Below are 24,862 nucleotides of genomic sequence, written 5' to 3'. Positions count from 1 at the left end.
CAGGCCTTATCATATTAAAGGATTTCAGTAGTATGGTTAATACATCAATTGCATTCAGTCGGCTGTTTAAGCAGGGACGGGCTAGAAAAAAAATTCAGCCCTGGTATTTGAAAGCACACAGGCCCATGCTCCCACTCCCCACCTTCCGCAGATTGGGGTCTCTATTACTAATATTACCTTGACTGGTGTCAATCAAGTTTTACTACAAGACGAATATTTAAAACAATCATTTTTAGAATAATAATATTAAAGATATTTAAAATAATCTTTTTATTATTATATAATAATATAAGGTTAAGTTCCCACAATCGTTTTTTGTGAGTTTTTTAACGTTGCGTATTTCCAACAAAGTGTATGGGATTTTTAGAAATTTCATGCCCACTGTACTTTTTTTCCCGCTGTGTAAACTGGCCTGCATGTTTTGAATCTTCAACATTTCAATTTGTCTTGCGGGAAAGTTAAGTTTTGTGTGGATTTTCCCCATAGAATTGCATTAGATGCGGAAAATCTGCAGGTAAAAAAACATATGTAATCCGCCCATGACTGTATCAATGAAGTTTTGTCAAATCCAAATACCAGGAAGTATAAAAAAAAAGCAACTTTCTTGAAAACATGACATACCAACAAAAGATAAAAACCGCAGCATCAAAGACGCAATAATGCTGGGTTTCCAGATCTTTTGGTGAGTTTTTGATGTTGCAGATTTTCTGCACCATTTCTGCACTTACAACCCCTGGCAAAAATTATGGAATCACCAGGCTCGGAGGATGTTCATTCAGTTGTTTAATGTTGTTGACAAAAAGCAGATTGTTGCGCTCACACCCGGACTAACTGACGTGAGCATGATTAGTGATCCCACTATACCATGAACCGGGGAGTGCCTGGAGGGGCGTAACTAAGTATCTACCCGATCCGACCAAGGTCGCACGGCGGCTAATGACTCCGTGAACCAAGGAGGAACAAAGCAGAGGGACCAGGTGCGACTCCAGGTCAGACCCCGGTCACAGTTGTTGACCCACACCAGGGAATGCAGGAACAGGCAGGTAGGCTGGCACACAGGCAGGTGGGTATTGGCAAGTACGGCTGGTATGCTGGCAGGTGGGCACTGGTATGCACGGCTGGTGTGTAGGCCGGAGGGGGTACTGGCCGGCACTGCTGGAGTGCCAACAGGGAGGCACTAGCAGGTTGGAGCGCAGACTGGATAGAGGCCAATACAGACTGGAAGACAGGAACAAAGCCGCATTAGAGGTAGACAGGCAAAGCAGAAATGAACAGCCGGAGCGGTGGACTAGACAGAGCAAAGGGGAACCGCCGAAGCGGTGAGCAAGCAGAGCAGAACTAAACCGCAGATGCGGCGAACAAGGCAGAGCAGAAAGGAACCGCCGAAGCGGTAACAAGCTGAGCAAAGCAAAACCCGCAGATGCGGTAGACAAGCTAAGCAGAGCAAAACCAGCAGATGTGGTAGACAAGCTTGAGCAGAGCAAAACCCGCAGATGCGGTAGACAAGCAGAGCAGAGCAAAACTGGCAGATGCGGTAGACAGGCTGAGCAGATCAAAACCCGCAGACGCGGTAGACAAGCTGAGCAGAGCAAAACCGCAGACGCGGTAGACTAGCTGAGCAGAGCAAAACCGCAGGTGCGGAGAACAAGCAAAGCTTAGCAAAACCGCAAGCGTGGAGAACAAGCAGAGCAGAGCAAAACCGCAGGCACTGAGAACAAGCAGAGCGGCGCAAAACCGCAATCGCAGTGAACAAGCAGAGCGAAGCAAAACCACAGGTGTGGAGAACAAGCAGAGTGGAGCAAAAACCGCAAGCGCGGTGAACAGACAAAGCGGAGCAGAACTGCAAGCGCGGTGAACAGACAGGGCGGAGCAGAACCGCAAGCGCGGTGGACAAAATAGAGCAGAACGGGACTGACAGTGCAAGCAGAAAGGACAGGGCTCTGTTCACATGGAACAGATAAGAAAATACAGAAAAATGGCTAGAACACAGAAGGGAAAAGGGAAGGAAGGGAAAAGAGACAAACAGAACCAGATACACACAAGGTACTTACAATGAAGTAGCGAGTGGACACAAAACTCACAAACAGAAGTACAGAGACAACGAATTGGAGCTAGGTGCAGGTTCGGACAATGCAGGAAAGGGAGGGTACAGACATGGAAACAAAACAGGTAACAGGCTAAGGTACAGTTCAGACAGGAACTGCTACTGCAAGAAATACAGGAGCGAGTCTGGGTATACGGACCCCAGAATGGCGGACTGACAGGCTAGGGTACAGTTCAGACAGGAACTGCTACTGCAAGGGATAAATGAACCAGTCTGGGAATACAGTCCTCTGAGTGGCAGAAACAGACCAGAAGACAGAGGTAACAGGACAGGACCTGGCAATACAGAATGCAAAGACAAACTGAGTGAAGGTTTAAATATCCAGGGACTCACAGCAATAGGCTGGAGACCCAATAGGGGTGCGACCACAGCAGCTATAAGAAGCAGGAAGTAACCGGGCCGCCGCCCTAAGCAGTCAGACCAGAGCATGAACACAGTAAGAACAGGAGCACAGCTTGCAAACTGGACTGAAGGCTAAGATTGCGATCTTGCATAGTGGGAGATGGTGCACTATGCAAGTACGCCACCAGGTATGTTACACAGATCACAGACATGGCACAAAGCTAAAGTCATTTCAAATGGCAACTTTAGGGCTTTAAGAAACACTCAAAGAAATCAAGATTAAAAATGTGGTGCTCAGTAAGGGTAATTTTTTTCAGACCAAGCAGAGGGAAAAAATTATGGAATCACTCAATTTTGAGGAAAAAATTATGGAATCACCCTGTAAATTTTCATTTACAAAACTAACACCTGCATCAAATTAGATCTGCTTGTTAGTCTGCATCTAAAAAGCAGTGATCACACCTTGGAGAGCTGTTGCACTAAGTGGACTGACATGAATCATGGCTCCAACACAATAGATGTCAATTGAAACAAAGGAGAGGATTATCAAACTCTTAAAAGAAGGTAAGTCATCACGCAATGTTGCAAAAGATGTTGGTTGTTCACAGTCAGCTGTGTCTAAAATCTGGACCAAATACAAACAACATGGGAAGGTTTTAACCGCAAACATACTGGTAGAACAAGGAAGACATCAAAGCGTCAAGACCGGAAACTTAAAGCAATATGTCTCCAAAACAGGAAATGCACAACAAAACAAATGAGGAACGAATGGGAGGAAACTGGAGTCAATGTCTGTGACCAAACTGTAAGAAACCGCCTAAAGGAAATGGGATTTACATACAGAAAAGCTAAACATAAGCCATCATTAACACCTAAACAGAAAAAAAAAAGGTTACAATGGGCTAAGGAAAAGCAATCGTGGACTGTGGATGACTGGATGAAAGTCATATTCAGTCATGAATCGCGAATCTGCATTGGGCAAGGTGATGATGCTGCTTTTGTTTGGTGCCGTTCCAATGTGATTTATAAAGATGACTGCATGAAGAGAACATGCAAATTTCCACAGTCATTGATGATATGGGGCTGCATGTCAGGTAAAGGCACTGGGGAGATGGCTGTCATTACATCTTCAATAAATGCCCAAGTTTACATTGATATTTTGGACAGTTTTCTTATCCTATCAATTCAAAAGGATGTTTGGGGATGAGGACATCATTTTTCAAGATGATAATGCATCCTGCCATAGAGCAAAAACTGTGAAAACATTCGTTGAAAGAAGACACGTAAGGTCAATGTCATGGCCTCTTAATAGTCCAGATCTCAACCCAATTGAAAATCTTTGGTAGAAGTTGAAGAAAATGGTCCATGACAAGGCTCCAACCTGCAAAGCTGATCTGGCAACAGCAATCAGAGAAAGTTGGAGCCAGATTGATGAAGCGTACTGTTTGTCACTCATTAAGTCCATGCCTCAGAGACTGCAAGCTGTTATTAAAGCCAGAGGTGGTGCAACAAAATACTAGTGATGTATTGGAGTGTTCTTTTGTGCGTTTGTTTTTCATGATTCCATAATTTTTTCCTCAGAATTGAGTGGTTCCATAATTTTTTCCCTCTGCTTGGTCTGAAAAAAATTACCCTTACTGAGTACCACATTTTTTAGCTCTATTTCTTTTAGTGTTTCTTAAAGCCCTAAAGTTGCCATTTGAAATTACTTTAGTTTTGTGCCATGTCTGTGATCAGCTTTTTTTCAACAACATTAAACAACTGAATGAACATCCTCCGAGCCCGGTGATTCCATAATTATTGCCAGGGGTTGTATTATGTAAATTAAGATACTTGCATTTTTTGAAAATACGCAGCTTAATGAACTCAACAAAAACTCATAGTGGTAACGTAGCCTAAAAATGCAAGAAACTAATTGACATAATACAGTAGGTGCAGAAATCCTGAAGAAAATCTGCTACATCAAAAACTCACTGGCTTTCATATCAAGGAAGTCTCTCATGCGGGTCACCTGATTAGGTCAAGCACACGAAGTCTCTCACCGTGCAAATCTTACAGTACAAATTTATTCCACTTGATTTTGCCTCGCCAGCAGATGGCAGTCTTTCCTCACTAATGTCACATCCTGTAAGGGCTCTTCAGGGGTATCACTGCTTCCTCTTACACATTGTTATAAGATAAAGTTATGTTTCCTGCATGAATAGTGAAATCTTAGCATTATGTATACATATGTACTATAAATTTGAAAAATACTCCTAAAAATTGTTAGAGGAGTATTTTTACTCCTTTGAAAAAAAAATGTGCAAACTCTGGACATGATGCTGTCATGTTAGGTCCAGCAGGAACAGCAGAAAATGAGATAGATTGAACAGAGAAGAAATGGTGAGGAAGAGAGTGACAGACACTGCACTACACATTGAGTTAAGGTAGGGAGTGATGGACCCTACACTACATATAGAGAGCAGGTAAAGAGTGACAGACACCTCACAAAAGAAATGTAGGGTAGGTAGTGAGTAATACACCCCACACTACACATGAAGGTCAGATAGAGAGTGACAGACCCTGCACTACACATGGAGAGCAGGTAAAAAGTGACAAGTGACAGACTCCATACCATACATGGGGGTAAGAAGAGAGTGACAGAGTATGAAGCGCCAAAATTTCCCCACTCAGAATGATGTTCCCTCATTCCTCCACTTATACAGTAAGATGGGGCATCCACAACCCCCCCACACAATAAGATTGTTCCTTCACAGCATGATGGCCCCCCCACAGCTCCCTCACACAGTATGATGGTCCCCACAAAGCCCCACCACACAGTATGATGGTCTCCCCACAGTCCTTCACATAGTAGGATGGTCCCCCCACCCAACCCCTCCATATAGTATGATGGTCCCCCAAACAGGCCTTCATACAGTATGATGTTCATCCCACAGCCTTCATACAGTGTGATGGTCCCCCACACAGACCTTCATACAGTATGATGGTCCCCCCATATAGTATGATGGTCCCCCCACACAGCCCCCATATATGATAATGGTTGATACAGCCTCCTATACAGTATGATGGTCTTCACATAGAGTCCACCACACAGTATGATGTTCTCCCCCACAGCCCACTATACAGTATGGTGGTGCCTCCCATACAGTATGATGGTCCCCACACAGTATGATGGTCCTTCCACCCCCCCATACATTATGATGGTTCCCCCAAAGCCTCCCATACAATACTATTGTCCCTCACAGCACCCACACACACACACAGTATGATAGTCCTCCCACAGCCTCCCATACATTATGATGGTCCCCCCCACACCACACCACACAGTATAATTGTCTACCCACACAGGCCCCCATACAGTATGATGGTCTTCCCACATAACCCCTCATAGAGTATAATACCCCAAAGCCTTCTATACAGTATGATGGTCCCTCCACAGCCCACCCACACACACAGTATGATGGTCCACCCACACAGCCATCCATATAGTATGATGTACCCTCCACAAAGCACTCCATATAGTATGATGGTCCCCCCACACAGCCCATCATGTTTAGATAGATTGAGAAAGCTTCCAGTGCACACAGAACGATCATTAATAGATCTTCATTGTTCTCGGCAGCACATGTCCTGTTTATACAGGACAATGTGCTGCCGAGAATGATCATTTTTAAACAAGCTTAAAAATACTTTTGTCAAACAGATGAGCATTTTGCTTGATCGTCGGGTGATTGGCAGCCTGTTTACATTGGCCAATTATCAGGAACATGCACTCTAATCATAGGAGGCAATGTTTGTGTCACATGAGCCTGATACAAATCCCAGTAAAGACTACTCTTTTTGGATGTCCTAATCAATGCAAAATTTTAAACAAACTAGTCTACGTTATGGTTAACCACTCTCGGCAATGCCACCCATGTGCTAATGGTAAGCACCGCACTGAACTATATGGATGGGCAAAGAAACAGGCTTTCCTTTGATGGTTTCTCATTTTGATTATTATTGATTCTCATTCCTAGATATAAAGACGGCATTATGAATATAATAAAGAATTTCTGTGAATGCAAGTTTTTACCTGTGCACATACATGACATGAACACTTGCATTAATGAGCCATCCAGAGTTCCATAGACACCTGAGTAATTGAAATATTTCTATAACTTTCCTCCATGTATTGCAAATATGTAAGAACATCTGTCACTGTCTTATAAGCTATAATCAATCTCCCCTTACAAAACATTGTCCCATATGAGTGCTTGTGAAGCTGTGAGGCTTTGTTCTGTGGTAAGTCGTCCACCAGTTGCTGGTGAGGCAATTTTGGCAAGAATGATCAAATGCTACAGAGGTCTTTCTTTAACTGCACTAATCTTGGTTTGACAACATGACTGACTACTTTTTTGATTGGGAGACCAATGAAAAATAAATTTTTAAATTTGCCATGGAGTTCAACAACTGCTGAGCAGCATAATATTCTGGTTTGCAAGTCTCCGGTAGAAAAAGGGAGAGAAGCCTAATATTGCTACTTTTTTCAAGAAGTTCAAGTTGGTTGTGAAAAAGTCTTAAGGTGGCCACACATATCAGACAGATGTTGATAGACATCAAATAGCCATACAGTCATGCTGAAAACAACGGGTTCCACCAGTTGTATATGGACCTTAAGGCCTTTGTCTGTGAGTCTGTTGGGTAGAGTATGTAGTCTGGAAAGGCTGTGGCCAGTAATGTCCACTGTTGCACAGTAGTGATTGAATGAATCCAATCAGCTTACAGCAAGTAGAGAACAAGAAATAATGTATTTTAAATGTTGAAGAAATGGGTACAGCCTGTAATAAATATTCAATACATCTACAGTATGTAGTTTAGCATTCTGTTTTCTTCCCTTTAAACACCATCTTAATTACTAGCTCTCATTGTGCAAATTATTTCTCTATGCTATCAATCTCAAGATGCATCGCTGCAGAATCAAAGGACCATCTAGAGCCAGTGTGGGATGCTGGGATGACACTGTGATAGCCTTCCCTCTATATTTTCCTAAATAAGCAAAGATATTATAAGCATAGTCTGGAGTCTGAACTGTTGTCTACTGCAATATAACTGTACAACAGGATCTGTATAGTTATCGTCAGTAACTATGATAGGAGTTTCTATTTCCACCCGCATCTTGTGGAGAGCTTCAGTGGTACAGTCCCTACAATTTCATCATATAGGAACTTCTGTTGAATGAGATGATGACCGCCTTCAGAGATCATAAAGATATGTAATTCCAAAGGGGTCACTATGAGTTCACATGACCTGACTGATGAGAAGTATACCATGAATTTCCAGATAGAAATCAGCAACTAAATAGGGTTATACTAGCTGAATTATCCTTTCCACACAACCTTGCCATTTTCTCAAGCAGCTTCATCAGGTTATCACCTGAAATGGCTTCTAATGAGCACCAATTTCTAGTCAAGAGTCCACTTGTGGAATCACAAGGCTTCAGAAAGTTTTTGCGCTTATCAGGTGTGTTTTGCAGAGCCAGTGTTGGCACACAGTTCCATACAGTGTTGAGTCCTATAACACAATTGTTCTAAGGCAGAATATGGCAAGAACCACATAAGTAAAGAGAAATGACAGCCCATCATTACTTTAATATATATAGGTCAGCTAATCCAGAAATCTGCTAGAACCTTGCAGTTATCTGAAAGTACAGACATAAAAAGCAACAATTGCTATGATGAAATTGGCTTTTATGAAGACCATCCTAGGAAAGCAAGAATTACCTTTGCTGCAGAGGATAAGTTCATCAGAGTTTCCAGTCTCAGAAATTACAAATTATCAGCATCATAGATAACAGCCTTCATAAATGAAGCACAGACATCAAGTAGAAGACACATCTTCACATCAAACGTGCAGAGGAGATGGCGAGAAGCAAGCTATTATGGTAAAATTGCTTCAAAGAAGCAAATACTGAGGACCACAAACAAGAAAAGTACCACTAGGAGCGGACATTGGATAATTGGAAATCTGTACTGTGGTCAGATGAGTAAAAATTAAACATTTTTGGAATTGTTTTTGTGACGCAAAAAAAGGTGATAAGATTATTTTGTACATGGGTGGTGCCCTCTTTGAAACATGGAGGAGGATGTGTGATGGTTTGGGGTACTTTTATTCCTATTTAGTGATTTATTCCTAATTTATGGCACACTTGGCTAGCATGGCTACCACTGCATTCTGTAAAGACATGTCATCCCATCTGGTTTTCACTTAGTGGGACCATCATCTGTATTGCAACAGGACAATGATTCAAAACACATCTCCAGTCTATGTAAGGGTTAAGCAACCAAGAAGGAGAGGGATGTAGCGTTGCGTCAGATGACATGGCCTCCAATATCACCCAACCTCAACACAATTGAAATTGAGATGGGATGAGTTGGACCACAGAGTAAAGGAAGAGCAGACAACAAGTCCTAAGGACCTCTGGAGCTGCTTTAAGACTATTGGAAAGTAATTCCAGGTGATGGCCTGATGAAGCTTCTTGAGAGAATCCAAGGATGTGTATAGCTGTCAACAGATTAAAAGGGGGTACTTTAAATAATCTATGGTTTAATGGGTATTCTGATTTGTTTTACATGGTTCTATACTCTTTGTTTCCATATGTGCTTCTTTGTTATTTTGCTTCTTTCAGTCTGAATCTACAATGTGCACATTCCAATAAAAACAAGGAAAACCAATGCATGAAGAGATGTATCCAAACTTTTAACTGGTGCTGTATATACTATTGGGGGACTACTAGTGACAGGATGATTAAAAAATATCTGGAGTGATACTTTAAGAAACAGATAAAACCTAGGAACACAATCTTCAATATTACAATACTTATTGCATATTGTAAAACAAAATGTGCATGAATGCTAAGCTGACACTGGTAACGGTCTCTTCTTATATTTTGGGATTTGCTTTGTATTTCTGTTTGTCTTGCTTTATTGACACTATATCATAATTAGTATCTAAGTAATATTGTCACATAGTTCATTTCCTTAGCAGTTGTAAAAAGTATAAGATTAACCAGTTTTACACCGGTTATTTAGCACTTGACATTTATCTAACAGACCAACCATTGTCAGTTTACATATTCAGAGGAGACTAGACAGAACTCATAAAACTGAGACTTTCTAAAATAAAATGTGTAGTCAGCAGGGGACCTGCATACTCCTCTCTGTAGAGCCTAAGTATGCTCTGCGTCAACACATTCAATGTGATTAATGGTGTCTGCATTCCCAAACAGATAGGTTATTACATAGCAGGTAAGAGGGAACAGACAGACATGGATAATACAGCGTCCAATGTACATACAAACATCCTGTGGTTTCGACTAAATAGCTAATTCATAACCAAAGTGACAATGTTTAAAAAACACACATTAAAATCATATATTGACATAGATATAATATTTGCAAACATTTAATTAGTAATCATGATGGATTAATCTTCAAATGGTCCCACATACATCAAAACAGGTCCCATTGACTTATAAAGGAGGATGCCAGGTTCCACTATTTCTGACCATAAGAATAGCATTGCAGACTACTCTATCTTTACCATAAAATACTAGAATCCCTGACGACAAGGAAAAAATATTAACCTTAAAAGGAACCAGGTTTTCCCCATATAAAGTACAGCCACCACTATTAAGGCCTCTTTGGGAAAAAAAGTCCCTAATTCCCTCTACAGATCCCAAAAAAGACCTTTTATTATACCCACAGATGTCACTGTCCGGTCCGATGGGAGTCTCTAGTTTGGATCCAGCGCCTCCTTTCATCCTACAATGGTCATCCCCCAGCTTGTTTTATGTGAATGATGAGTCCTACGTCATCCACACAGTATCCCAACCACGCTCCTGTGCAGGCGCACTTCTCTTTGCCCTGCTGAGGGCAGAGCAAAGTATTGTAGTGTGCACATGCCAACTTTACTGGACATTGGCACTATTTGGCCTCTCCTGGTGCATGCGCACTGGAGTACTTTGCTCTGCCCTCAGCAGGGTACAGAGAAGTGCGCCTGCACAGGAGCACGATAGAGGACACTGTGTAGATGACATAGGAAACGTATTGGCATCAATAAAAACATCAGCTCGGCGCACAAAAAATAAGCCCTCACCCAGCCCCAGATCATGAAAAATGGAGACTCTACTAGTCTTGGAAAATGGCGTCATTGTATTTTATTTTTTTTAGCAAACTTTGGATTTTTTTTTCTCCACTTAAATAAAAAAGAACCTGTACATGTTTGATTTCTACAAACTCGCAATTACCTGGAGAGTAATAATGGCAGGTCAGTTTTAGCATTCAGTGAACGTGAAAAAAACAACTGTGGAATTGCACTTTTTTTTTGCAATTTCACCGCACTTGGAATTTTTTTCCCGTTTTCCAGTACACAATATGGTATAACCAGTAATGTTGTTCAAAAGTACAACTTGTCCCACAAAAAATAAGCCCTCACACGGCCATATTGACCAGCAAAAAAAACAAGGGGAGCAAAAAACGAAAACGCAAAAACGGAAAATGCTCCGCTCATTAAGGGGTTAATGGTGGTGCCCATACTTTATATGGGGAAAACCTGATGACAAGTTCCCTTTAACAAAGTCTGAAGCTTTGGTATGTTTTGTACAAGATACATTTGTTTTGACAAGACAGAAAACCATGACAAGACCTTTGTTGCTCTGACCCATCTCTTATTCATCCGAATATGATAATATTTTTCCTATACAATTGATGGGGAGTGGTGCTTTTCTTATTAAACTTTGTTTCGAGAGCTGCAGGATGGGTGATAGATGCTGAGAACACAGGGACAACTTCAGTGAACATTTATTGCCTTCCTGCTGGTTGAAACCAAAGCTCTTTGCTTCCTGTACAAATTTATTTATCCAAAGGCATTATTTATTCAGGGATTTTTTAGGACGTGCATGTGGAATTGTGGTTAGAAATTCGTTATACCTCTCATTATATGATGTCAGCTATTTCTCCTTCTTTATTTACTTTCCTAATTAATGGAACGCTCTGTGCAAAATAAAAGTAAGATGTGACATGGACATTAAAAATTTTGTCCACCCCCTCTTTTTCTCTAAAATCAGCTGAACTTGGTCTGAAAAAAATAAAAAAGCAAACTCACCTACCGATCCCATACCGCTCTTCTGTGGCGCTGCCTGGGTTTTATGAAGTGACATATAAAAAAAAAACAGAAAAAGAAAAATATCACCACCATTAATATGGAGCTGTTTAAATGGGTCTTCCCAGTCCAGGCATTTATTTCACATATACAGGACTATGCTGGAGTGCTCATCTGCTTACATAGCATCAAAAGATGGCACTGGAGGGAGCCACACATGTGCACCACTGCCCCTCTGTCTCGGCTTCTTTAAGGCCTCATTCAGATGACCATAGTGTTGGCACATTTTAGTATTGACATTATGGCTGCAAGTCCCAACTTGATTGCAAGTCTGTTGACGTTGAAGGGGTTGTCCGGTCTTAAACTACAAGTCTGCAGTCACTTTGTATGACTCTATGTGACTGCAAACTTGTGAATCCTCATATCGCACGCACTGCCTGTAGACTTGTGAATCCTCACATTGTGCGCACTGCGCTCTGTGAGAATTCTCCGATACCGGCGCCGGAAATGGCGGTCATGTGACCACAAGTATGCAATATGCATACTCCAGGCCACTTTCCAACTAGACTGTTTATGGCCTCGCTCAATACACTTGCATTGAGCGAGGCCGCACCCATCTACTCGGAATGTGGCCGGGAGTATGGAGTGTGCACAATGTGAGGATTCACAAGTCTACAGGTAGTGCGCACGATATAAGGATTCACAAGTCTGCAGTCATATAGAGTGACTGCAGACTTGTAATTTAGGACCCGACAACTCTTTTAACTATGATACCTATGATACTGTTGGTTCGAGTCATAAAAGTTGCGGCTGTAATACGGGTACTAAAATGTGCCTTCATTATGGCCGTCCTAATGATACCTTGTAGGCTGAGGTTGATTGCCTTGGTTTGGCAAGAAAGGGTTAGAAAACCCATGCTTTTCCTGTAGACGTAGTTATGAGAAGAAATGGATTTTGGCTTTGACACGCCAAGTGGTGAACTCTCTGTACTAAAGGCTAAATTGAATTGGATTGACCTGAGTCTGAATGATAAAATATCAATCAAAATGAGTGCATTATATTGGGTTCCATTAGGTCGGATTGTTTACTGAGCCAACATGAAAAGGGTTAACATATATTGCCAAATTATTTGGAGTCCAAGGGAAAGTTTATTTCAGTGTAAGTGCACAATGACAAGAGTGGACCTGAGGATACAATGGATATGACACCCTAAGAAAACAATGCCTGGAAGCTGAGTATGGCTGTTGTTTAGGATGAAGGAAAAGTTATGTGAAAGCGAAGTAACACAAAGTGACAGGAAGCAACTTACAAATGTGAGTAACAAGACGAGGTGAGGACCTGAGGACAGAGGTTACCAGTTCTCAATGTGCTGACAATTGGAGACCCTGAGTCACTAGAGCATGGGAATTAGCAAAATTAATGGGTAGAAGATGTTCCTATAACCCGGCACTGAGGTGCGGCGCGGAACACATAGTTAGACTGAACTTTGCTGTTTTTTTATCCAGTAATCCCCTGGATATATTTCTTATCAGGGCGTGTATAAGACTGTTCATATCACAAATGTAGTTTGCATACAAAAAAAGTATATTGGGATGTAATGTTGCCATATGTTTCCATGGGAAAAGGTATCATAAAACAGTATCTCATTGGCAGAGCAAGGGCACTCGGATGGCTCTGGGTCTACATATATACATACAGTATATCACAAAAGTGAGTACACCCATCACATTTTTGTAAATATTTATATCTTTTCATGGGACAACACTTTGATACAATGTAAAATAGTTAGTGTACAGCTTCTATAACAGTGTAAGTTTGGTGTGCCCTCTAAATATCACCACACATAGCTATTAATGTCTAAACCGCTGGCAACAAAAGTCAGTACGCCCCTAAGTGAACATGGTCAAAGTGTCATATCTTCAGTGTTGTCCCATGAAAAGATATAATGAAATATTTACAAAAAAGGTAGGGGTGTACTGACTTTTGTGATAAACTGTATATGGGCTCTATGAAACAGTGGGCTGACTGGTTACCAATACCACAAACCTGCAGCTATGCTAGACATTAAAGTGGACCTGTCTACAGGCCATTCAAACCCCATAATTAAAAACCTGAGTGTAAAGCCCCTTTAAGGCTTATTATATTCATACCTTGTTTGTAATATTTAGTTGAGGCATTTTTGAGAAATCCATCTTTGAAGTTTTAATTGCAAGCTCAGTGGGGGCGAGCACCTCACCCCCAGCTCTGCTGTGCTATCTCCCTTTTTCCTAACCACTGTTGGGCTCCAGTCTTTGATTTACAGTTCACTCTACTCTAAGTGAGTTGTCTCCCCTGTGCAGGTGCCCTCATTGCCCAGGTTTGTTTCATCACAGGTGGCGCATGCGCAGTGAGCTCCTCATGACATTGTAAGATGCAACGACCTTTCCGATGAGACAAACCCGGACAACGATGGTGCCTGTGCAGAATTTAGGGCAGGGGCAGACCAGTCACTGAGAGAAGAGTGAACTGTCAATTAAAGACTAGAGGCTTGCATTATATAAAAAGAAGAGAGCGCAGCTGACAGATCCTCTGTAAATGGAAGCTGCCCATATGAAGTCTGATCAAAGAGACAAATTAACAGTGGATTTCTCTGTTGCAGCATTTGTCTTTATTCTTAGACTTATCGCTTTATTTCTAGTCTGTTTGATTGTACAGATGTGTTTATTCATAAACAGAGTTTAATTTCCATGATGTTTTCCTACAGCCGTGCTCTGTTGTAATGATGTGACAATAGTGTTTGTCTTTATTTCTAGGCTGTCTAATTGTTTTAATGTAACAACAGTGCTGGTCTTTACTTCTAGACTATAATTTATTACAATGAGGTCACAACAGCCTCTGTTTTCATTTAAAAAAAATATAATATTCTGATATCAGTTGTTGTTTTTTTGTTTGTTTTTTATAATGGTGTCATTATTCTGGCTAATGACTGTTATTTACAGCTTATGGCATATAGATCATAAACTGAGAACCCATGAAGACTTTGAAGTTTCCTGGAATCCAAAATGCATTAACCATGTTCAAACTGTTAAAAAGCTTCATATGTGTCTCTACTTTTATCCAAAAGTTTGAGAAATGTAACGGTGAAAACTCAGCTCAATGTTGACATAAGTGTGGCAGGTGGGGGAATCTGTAAGACTATGTGCCCACGATGTAGAAATGCTCCGGATTTTTCCTGAGCGTTTCTGCATCTCCCTGGCAGAAAAAACGCATGCGGATTGCACATGCGGATTGTACATGCATTTTTCCTGCCAGGGACAAGCGTAAGTGAAGTGTTCTTGCATGCATTTCTGCATTCGAGTTGTCAAGCGCTTTCCAAGAGATTTTAGCATCACTTGGAAAGTGCTTGACAACTTGGTCACACTATATAAATCCATACAACCGGCATGGATTTATATAGTGTGACCGAAAGAATGGTAAAAAAATAAAAAATAAATATTATACTTACCTTCTGATGGCCCCCGTTCTCCTTATCTGATGCGTCCGGTCTCCCCGGTGTCTAGCGGTGGTCTAAAAGGACCTGCCATGACGTCATTTAGTCATGTGACGGGTCATGCGACCGCCGATGTCACTGACGCTGATGTCATGGCAGGTCCTTTTAGAACATCGCGAGCTGCCCGCGAGCCAGGACGCATCGCTGGGGAGAATGGGGGCCAACAGAAGGTAAGCGTACCCGGGTCTGGAGGAGAGTCTCCTCTTTTCCAAACCTGGGTAATATCCGCACATAGAATCGCATAATATCCGCATGTGCAGATGCAGTGATGCAGATTCCATGCGTTCCAATGCAAGTCAATGGCGGCGAAAACGCAGCGATTCCGCAAAATAATTGGTAGTGCTGCAGATTTTTCCGCAATGATAATCCGCAGTGGAAATTTCCGCAGCATGTGCACAGCACATGCGGATTATCATTGGGGAACATAGCAGGCCTTCTACCAAACGTTTTTTAAGCGTTTCTGCAGCGGAATTGCCGCTGCGGAAACGTTTAAAAAACGCATAGTGGGCACATAGCCTTACACATGTGATGGAGTTCTGGTAAGGTAATGAGGACTAGTGATGAGCGAGTGTGCTCGTTTAACCCTTTCGCCGAGCATGCTCGGGTGCTTTTCGAGTCCCTGCATCTGTATGATTTATTATGACTAGTGATGAGCGAGCATGCTCGATACTCGAGATTTACGAGCATGCTCGGGTGTTTTCTGAGTATCTTCAGCGTGCTCGGGTGTTATGTTTTAGTCACTTTGTGCTCATGATTTGCGACTGTTTCACTGCTTTAATACATGCGAGGAATGCCTGTTTCTTAGGCATTCTGCACATGTATTAAAGCTGTCAAACAGTCGCAAATCATGAGCATGGACTGACTAAAACATAACACCCGAACACTCTGAAGATACTCGGAAAACACCCGAGCATACTCACTGAAAGGGTTAACAGAATATACTCGTTCATCACTATTTATGACTGTTAGTCAGCCTCAACACATGTGAGAATTCCCTAACAAACAGGAAATTTCTGCATGCGTTGAGGCTGAATAACAGTCATAAATAATGCAGACGCAGGGACTTGAACTTAATATACGAGCATGCCGAAGATACTCGGAAAGCAAACGTGCGTGCTCGGCGAAAGGGTTAAACGAGCATGCTCGCTCATCACTAATGAGGACCTTTCACAAGGTTTTTTTTTGTTTAAACTGAATACCTCCTCCTAAAGTACTGACTAAATACTGAACGTGGCCTTATAATGAGGCCCCATAGCAAAAGTCTAAAATGGGCACATTCCAATGGAGTCAGGCAAGGTCATGGTCAATAGGCACAGTCACAGCAAAGATGGACAGAAATCTCAGAAGACAAGGTTGGCCATTGAGTCTATTTTTGTTTATTGCCCAACTGAATCTGCTAATGTTTCTGACCATAAGGGATCCTGGGGCCTTGAATTGGGCCCAGGATTACAGAAGCGGGTGTATGCCAGACAAAGGCAGAACTGCTCAGCATTGGGCCCCCCAACTCACGGGCAACATAGCAGCAGCGTGGTCTGCCCCCATTGGAGGTAGGCCATTGGAAGCATGCCATTATTTTTGAAAGCAGCTGTGTGAATATTAGGTGAATACTGGGGACACATGAAGCTATAGGTTGTGTCCATACAATTCTATGGGTACCACATTTAGGATCTGTTTGATATTAATGTCTATAAAGTCTGCCATACTGTACATACATGTTTAATGGTAGGATGTCAGATCAAACGTTAGAACCAGAGAAATGTAGACCCACATATATGCAAATAAAAGTGTAATTTGTACCTGGCACCTGCTTATCATATGTTTTCACCGTAGTTATATTCAGCTTTATGAAATGTGGCAATAAATTCTTTTACTATTTTATCTTCTTACCATACAGTTGCAATTAGCATATTCCACACATATTAGTTTTGTACAAACATGAAAAATAATAGGGATTTTTTAAAATTGTGGGGGAAAAAAATGATGAAGACATCCACATAAAAGTGTAACAAGACTTTATGGACGAATTCTCTTCAAAGGGGCAATCGCTGTCTTCTCTTCAGTCTCTAGTGGACCATCTGCTTCAAAGAATACAGCATTTAACTATGCAATAAAGTCTTGAAAACAGATCTGCTTGCTAGTTAGCAATTGTTATGGAAGTCCTATATACAGTTGTGCTCATAAGTTTACATACCCAGGCAGAATTTTTCCTTTCTTGGCCTTGATTCAGAGAATATGAATGATAACAAAAAAACTCTCCACTCATGGTAATTGGTTGAGTGAAGCCATTTATTGTCAAACTACTGTGTTTTTGTTACGGGTCCGGGTGGTGGAACCTCTGTGCCGAGGTGCAAGGAGGGACCCAGAGGGGCGTGACTAAGTATCCACCCGAACCGACCCTGGTCGTACGGCAGCTAACGACACCGTGACCAGGGAGGATCCGGGCAGAGGGACCAGGTACTACTCTGGGGGCGACCTTGTAAGAGAGCAGGTGGCTCCCACGGGTCAGAGGGCTGGGACTGACCGGTATGGTGGATGGACACGGCAAGCAGACGGAAGTCTCTGGTAGCTGACAGGAGGTCACAGTTTGAGAAAGCAGGGCAAGTAGCAGTCTTTAGGTTTACTAGGAAGGTGGTCACAGCAAGTGACGGCAGGGTCTCCAGGCAGGCTGGCAGAAAGCAAGCAGGTGCTCCCAGGTGAGCGGGCTGACGGACTCAGCAGGTAACAGGCAGGTAACTGGTGGACGCTCCCAGGTGAGCAAGCAGACAGACGGGACAGGTAACAGGCAGGTAACTGGTGGACGCTCCCAGGTGAGCGGTCTGACAGACGAGACAGGTAACAGGCAGGTAACTGGTGGACGCTCCCAGGTGAGTGGTCTGACAGACGAGACAGGTAACAGGCAGGTAACTGGTGGACGCTCCCAGGTGAGCGGTCTTGACAGACGGGGCAGGTGGATGCTCCCAGGTGAGTGGGTAGATAGCCAAGGTAGGTAACAGGCAGGTAACAGGTGAGCGCTCCAGGTGAGCAGGCTGGCAGGCTCGGCAGGTAACCGACGGATAACAGGCTGGCAGGCAGGATGAGAAGTCAGGCTAGCAGCGGAACCTGAGGGCTGAAGCACAGGTAAGACATAGTGCAAACAACTTTGCTCGGGCACCTCCATTTTGGAGGAGGTGCCTTAAATGTGGGAAGTCCTCTGGCCATTGGCTGGGGACTCTTTAGGAAGACGCGCGCTGTCCCTTTAAGAGGGGGGGGAGTGCGCGCGCCCTAAGCACTCTGCTGGAGGAGGAACGCGCGCCGGCCACAGCAGGGAACGGAGCGCAGGAAGAAGCCGCGCCAGGAGCCGGGGGCGGGAGAGACGGTGTCCCTGTCTAACATGGGGCAGGGACGCCGCTGTGCCGACAGAGACAGAGCGCTGGAGGGACCCACGCGAGGAGCGCGGAGGTGAGAGGGACGGCGTCCCTGCCTAGCAGAGGGCAGGGACGCCGATGCTACAGTTTTCTCTTTATAAATCTTAATGACAACCAAAAACATCCAAATGACCCAGATCAAAAGTTCACATACCCTGGTGATTTGGGCCTGATAACATGCACAGAATTTGACACAAATAGGTTTGAATGACTACTAAAGGTAACATCCTCACCTGTGACCTGTTTGCTTGTAATCAGTGTGTGTTCATAAAAGCTGAGTGAGTTTCTGGGATCCAGACAGACTCTTGCATCTTTCATCCAGCCACTGACGTTTCTGGATTGTGAGTCATGGGGAAAGCAAAAGAATTGTCAACCAATCTACGGGAAAAGGTAGTTGAACTGTAAACACAGGAAAGGGATACAAAAAGATATCCAAGGAATTGATTGATAATGACAATCAGCAGCATTCAAACTGTGATTAATAAATGGAAAATCAGGGACTCTGCAAAAAACCAAACCACGATCAGATAGACCAACAAAAATTTCGGCCACAACTGACAGGAAAATTGTTCGGGATGCAAAGAAAAACCCACAAATAACATCAGCTGAAATTCAGAACTCTCTGAAAACTAGAGGTGTGGCTGTTTCAAGATGCACAATAAGGAGGCACTTAAAGAAAAATGGGCTGCATGGTCAAGTCACCAGAAGAAAGCCCTTACTGCGCAAATGTCACAAAATATCTCGCCTATGTCGCACCCCAGGGGTCCGGTTGCCGAAGTGGCATTGCCTCTCTCACAAGAGGTGATGCCATGCCTGGAAGCAAGCAGGGGTCCCCTAGTCAGGTATACTAGCATGCAACACTTTCCTGGCTCCAGACCAGCAAGGGGAGCTCCTCCCCTTAGCAATTGGGATCTGGAGGCGGGGTTAGCTAGAGTTAGTGAGAGAAGTTGAAGACAGGACAGCAAAGAGAAAAGACCTGGGGAGTGGAGCTGCACGGCAGTTCACCCCAGAGAGGAGCGTAACATAGTAACATAGTAACATAGTTTGTAAAGCCGAATAAAGACTTGCGTCCATCAAGTTCGACCTATTAGTTCTGTAATTGCTAAAGTTGATCCAGAGGAGGGCAAAAACCCCAAATGATTTAGCCAATCTTCACCTGAGGAAAAATTCCCTCCCGACTCTGAAACCAGCAGTCAGAATAAATCCCTTTATCAACCTACTATTTTATTTTATTTTTAAGTATATGCTGAAATCTGCCTGGTATCTAGAAATGCATCCAGTCCCCACTTGAACTGGTGTAGTGAATCTGACATTACCATCTCCTCACTCAGTGAATTCCATATTCTCACTGCTCTTACCATAAAGAACCCCTTCCTATGCTGGTGCTGAAACCTTTTCTCTTCCAGTCTTAGCGAATGCCCTCTTGTTACCGTAATATCCCTCCTTTTGAACAAATCCCGGGCAAGATCTCTATACTGTCCCCTAACATATTTGTACACATTTATTATGTCCCCCCTCAACCTTCTCTTTTCCAGGCTGAATAGTCCTAGTTTTGCCAACCTCTCTGGGTATTGCAGTCCCTCCATTCCCTTTATTCATTTTGTTGCCCTCCTTTGTACCTTTTCAAGCTCATTTATATCCTTTCTATATATTGGGGCCCATAACTGAGCACAGTATTCCAAGTGTGGTCTGACCAGTGGTTTGTACTGTGGAAGAACAATGTTCTCATCCTTTGCAGCTATACCTCTTCTGATACATCCCATTACCCTGTTTGCCCTTACAGCAGCGGCCTGACTTTGGGCACTCCAATTTAGTTTGCTATCAATCAAGATGCCCAAGTCCTTCTCCATCTCTGAATTCCCCAATGATTTCCCATTCAGTGAGTACTGGTGACTTCCATTTTTCCTTCCCATATGTATGACCTTACATTTCTCCTCGTTAAACCTCATTTGCCATTTAATGCTCCACCTACCCAGCTTATCCAAATCCCTCTGTAGGTCTGCACTGTCCTCTTTTGTATTAATTGTTTTACATAACTTTGTGTCATCTGCAAATATTGATATTTTACTATTTATCCCGTTGACTATATCGTTAATAAAGATATTAAATAACATTGGGCCTAGTACAGACCCCTGTGGTACCCCACTAGTGACGCTTACCCAATCTGAGTATATTCCATTTATAACCACCCTCTGCCTTCTATCCTTTAGCCAGTTGGCTACCCACTTGCAGACATTTTCCCCCAGCCCCATCATTCTCATTTTGTATACCAACCTATTATGTGGCACGCTATCGAATGCTTTTGAGAAGTCGAGATACACGACATCCACTGGTTCCCCCTGATCTACTCGAGAGCTAACCTCCTCGTAGATGTCAATCAGGTTTGTTTGGCAGGAGCGATTCCTCATGAATCCATGTTGGTTCAGGATTAAAAGATTATTAGCATCAAGATGCTCCGTAATTGCCTCTTTAATGAAGCTTTCAAAAATTTTGCCCACAACGGACGTCAGACTCACCGGCCGATAGTTTCCGGCTTCACTTTTCGCTTCCTTTTTGAATATTGGCACTACATTCGCCTGTCGCCAATCAAGTGGTACAGACCCAGTCTCAACAGAGTCCTTAAATATAAGATATAACGGTCTGTCTATCACATTACTTAGTTCCCTTAGTACCCGTGGGTGTATGCCATCAGGTCCTGGTGATTTGTTTATTTTAATGTTACTGAGGTGTTTCTGTACCCCAGCATGGGTTAGATTAGTCATACTTAGTGGAGGATTAAGTTTGTCACTTCTCATTTCTCCTGTTAGTTCTATTTCCTTTGTGAAAGTTGTCGAAAAAAAATTATTTAATAGATTAGCTTTATCCTCATCTTTCTCTATGATTTTGCCTTCCTCACTTTTTATCGGTCCAATATTATCTGATTTAATCCTTTTACTATTTATATACGTAAAGAACAGTTTGGGATTTGATCTACTTTCCCTAGCAATACGTTTCTCTGTTTCCTCCTTCGCTATTTTTATTTGTTTTTTACAGGTTCTCGTTTTTTCCTTGTAACACATTAGTGCCTCCTTACTGTTTTCCTGTTTTAATCTCTTGAATGCCTCTTTTTTGCTATTTAACGCCCCTTTTACGTTCTTGTTCAACCATATTGGTTTCCTCTTATTTCTGGCCCTTTTATTCCCATACGGTATATATCTCTCGCACTGAGTATTCAGAATTCTTTTGAAGGTTTCCCATTTACTATTCGTATTCCATTGATTAAGTACTTTGTCCCAGTCAATAAGTTGAAGGTTTTCTATCAGCTGATCAAACTTCGCCCTCCTAAAGTTTAATGTTTTTGTTGTTCCCTTATTGATAACCCTACTGAAGGGCATTTTGAAGTCGATAATATTATGATCGCTATTACCTAGGTGCCCCCCTATCTGTACCTCCGTTATTCTATCAGGCCTATTAGTCAATATTAAGTCCAACACGGCCTTCCCTCTCGTTGGTTCCTGCACTAGTTGGGAGAGATAATTTTCCTTAATATTTGTCAAGAACTTTTTTTCTTTTTGAGATCTACAGGTTTCTGTTTCCCAGTCAATATCCGGGTAGTTGAAATCCCCCATTACAATCACTTCATTATGTTTTGCTACTTTGTCTATTTGTCCTAATAGCAGATTCTCATTCTCTTCTGTCATATTTGGTGGCTTATAGCAGACCCCCAGTAATATTTTGTTATTATTTTTTGCCCCCTCTATCTCTACCCACATGGACTCGACCCCCTCTTCTCCCTCTCCTATATCTTCCCTTAGTCTGGGCTTTAGACATGACTTTTTTTTTCTTTTTTTTTTTTTCCTTTTCCAGCAATGTACCCTTCACCTCAATGCACTTCCAAAGGACTTGATGCCCAACCAGCTGCCCCTTATAAACCCTTAATTATGACCCCTTCCCCTTAATTAACCCCTTGTGAGTAAATCTACACCTCAGGATTTTAGGGCAATGTAGTTAACCCTTAAATACACAGGTAGTAAACTAAGAAACTAAAACTGTAGTGAGAAAATAGGTTTTAAAAAGCCCAATAAATCTAAACAGGTAGAAAAGCACTCAGCAGGTCACAATGCAGCACTCACCGCAATTCACACAGGCATTTTCTGCAGGATTCCCAATACCTCTTCACTGAAAAACAAGTCACACACTTACTTTCGTTCGCACTTACGCTCTGGACACACGCAGCTCGTTCACACTCGCAAACTAAGAGATTTAAAGAGTTTTTTTTTTTGTTTTTTTTTTCCTTTTCCAGCAATGTACCTGACGCGCCCCTGGGCCTGTGTCGCGCTGCGTTGCGCACGCGGGAGCTTACCCGGAGCCGGATCTGTTTAGGGTTGTAGTCTCGTGGCGGTGACCCGGTCCGTGCCCAGGGAGTCAAACTGGACGGCAGTCTGTTAGCGGTAGAAAATGGTTGATGACTACGCCACCCGTTGAATGCAGCCAGGGGGCTGCTGCTGCAGGGCAGACCGCTGAGGCCGGTGGAAGGATGGTGCAGCGTGATAGTATAACCCCCAACGGGAGGGGTATGGCCTCAGGGCAGCCGACGTGGATGATGGGGGTAGCAGGAACCACTCAGAGACGGTATGGTAGCGTTCAGGGTCTTTACTGGTAACAACGATAGACCCTCCCGGAGTACTTGCTAGCGAACGGGGCCTGGTCAGTCCTTGAGCAGATGGGATCTCCCCTGGCCAGGCGTAGTTGTAGGCCTACCAAGCTGACTGTACTCTTCTGGCTACCTTGCTAGAAGCTGATGTAAGTAGCCCACGTCCCTGAGTGTACCGTGTGGTGCTCACCCGTATGGCCGGTGACTCGGGGCCTTCTAATGGCTTCCGCTCCACGATGGCGGTGCTGGTCCCACGCGTGTGACCGGGCCTTCGGGCTTCTGGGCCAGGGGACCTGAAATCCCCTGCCTGACGGATTCTGCTGCTGGGTAGAAGTTAGTCCCCACAGCCTCGGACTCCGGGTCCGGTAAAGAATCTTCTTAGTCAGGGCGAGCTCTTTAGCTGCCAGCCCCTGACTCCTTGTGACTCTGCTGCTTCCTATGCTGCTCTTGTCTCTACTCTTCCTGGACTCCAGGCTCAGGCCCCAGGACAGGGCCTGCCTGTGGAGCAGAGCCCATAGAGCAGCTCTGCTCCCTGTCTTCTCCTCTCAGAACTCCCTACCCTGCCTCAGCCCCAGGTTTATATAGGGGAAGTCCTTCCCCTCCCAAGACTGAGCAGGAGGTGTGGCATGCACAGGATCCCTGACCAAAGGACCTCCCACCTGCTCTCAGACATAACATTACATTACTGTGGAAAACCAGACCCCTGGGGTGCCACATACCCTTCACCTCAATGCACTTCCAAAGTAGAAGAACCGGACACCGGAGTCCGAGGTTGTGGGGCACTGAAGGTCCAGCAGCAGAAACCGGAGGGCAGAAGACTGCAGGTCTCCTGGCCCCATCAGACGCCCGGAGGCTCCGCAGCACATAGGGCCCAGCACCACCACATGGGAGCGACACTCCAGGAAGGCCCGAGCTGCCTGCCATACAGGTGAGCACAAAGACATTTTACTCAGGGACGAGGGCCACAGCACAGCTATAAGCAGCAGGGCCAAAGAGATTAGCGCAAAGGGAAGGCCTACAACTCCACCTGGCGAGGTGGATTCCCAACTTGCTTCCAGGAAGCCCGGACCTCTACTACAAGCTAGTACCCGTGCCCCGGTCTGCCTAACCACCGCAAGTAAAGATAAGAGGAAACCGCCATTAAGTTGTGGACTGGGTATTTTATTTGAAATGCAAATAAATGTATCTAATTTATACAATGTGATTTTCTTGATTTTTTGGGGATATTCTATCTCTCAATGTTAAAATTAACCTACCCTTAAAATTATAGACTGTTCATGTCTTTGTCAGTGGGCAAACTTACAAAAACAGCAAGGGATCAAATAATTATTTCCTTCACTGTATCTTATATGTTTTAAGTTGTTTAATTCTGAGCAGATTAGAACAAGACTGCGACTTGACACCCCCACCTATTTCTCAAAAGATCTCTTAGAAGTGAGCAGCTCAGGAGACAGGAGCCCACAGAAAGCTGATGACTTTCTACTGCACCCATATTATGCTGTGTGTGCTCTCCTGTCTCTTGAGATGTGCACTTCTAAGAGGTCTTTTGAGTGATTGGTGGGGATCTCAGAACAGGGTCCTACACTAATGTAATCAGATTTAAAGATGACTTTTCATCATATTGAGCATGTTAATCTGTCCACATCAAGGAATAATGGCTGCAGAGCTAAGTAAAACGTGTTTTTTATTTTTTTATTTAAAGTCTCCAT

This window comes from Phyllobates terribilis, unplaced genomic scaffold, assembly GCF_046119375.1.
Source record: "Phyllobates terribilis strain yellow unplaced genomic scaffold, ASM4611937v1 Scaffold_8__6_contigs__length_399053987, whole genome shotgun sequence".
In the NCBI taxonomy this organism is placed as follows: Eukaryota; Metazoa; Chordata; class Amphibia; order Anura; family Dendrobatidae; genus Phyllobates; species Phyllobates terribilis.
This window is presented reverse-complemented; position numbering follows the sequence as displayed.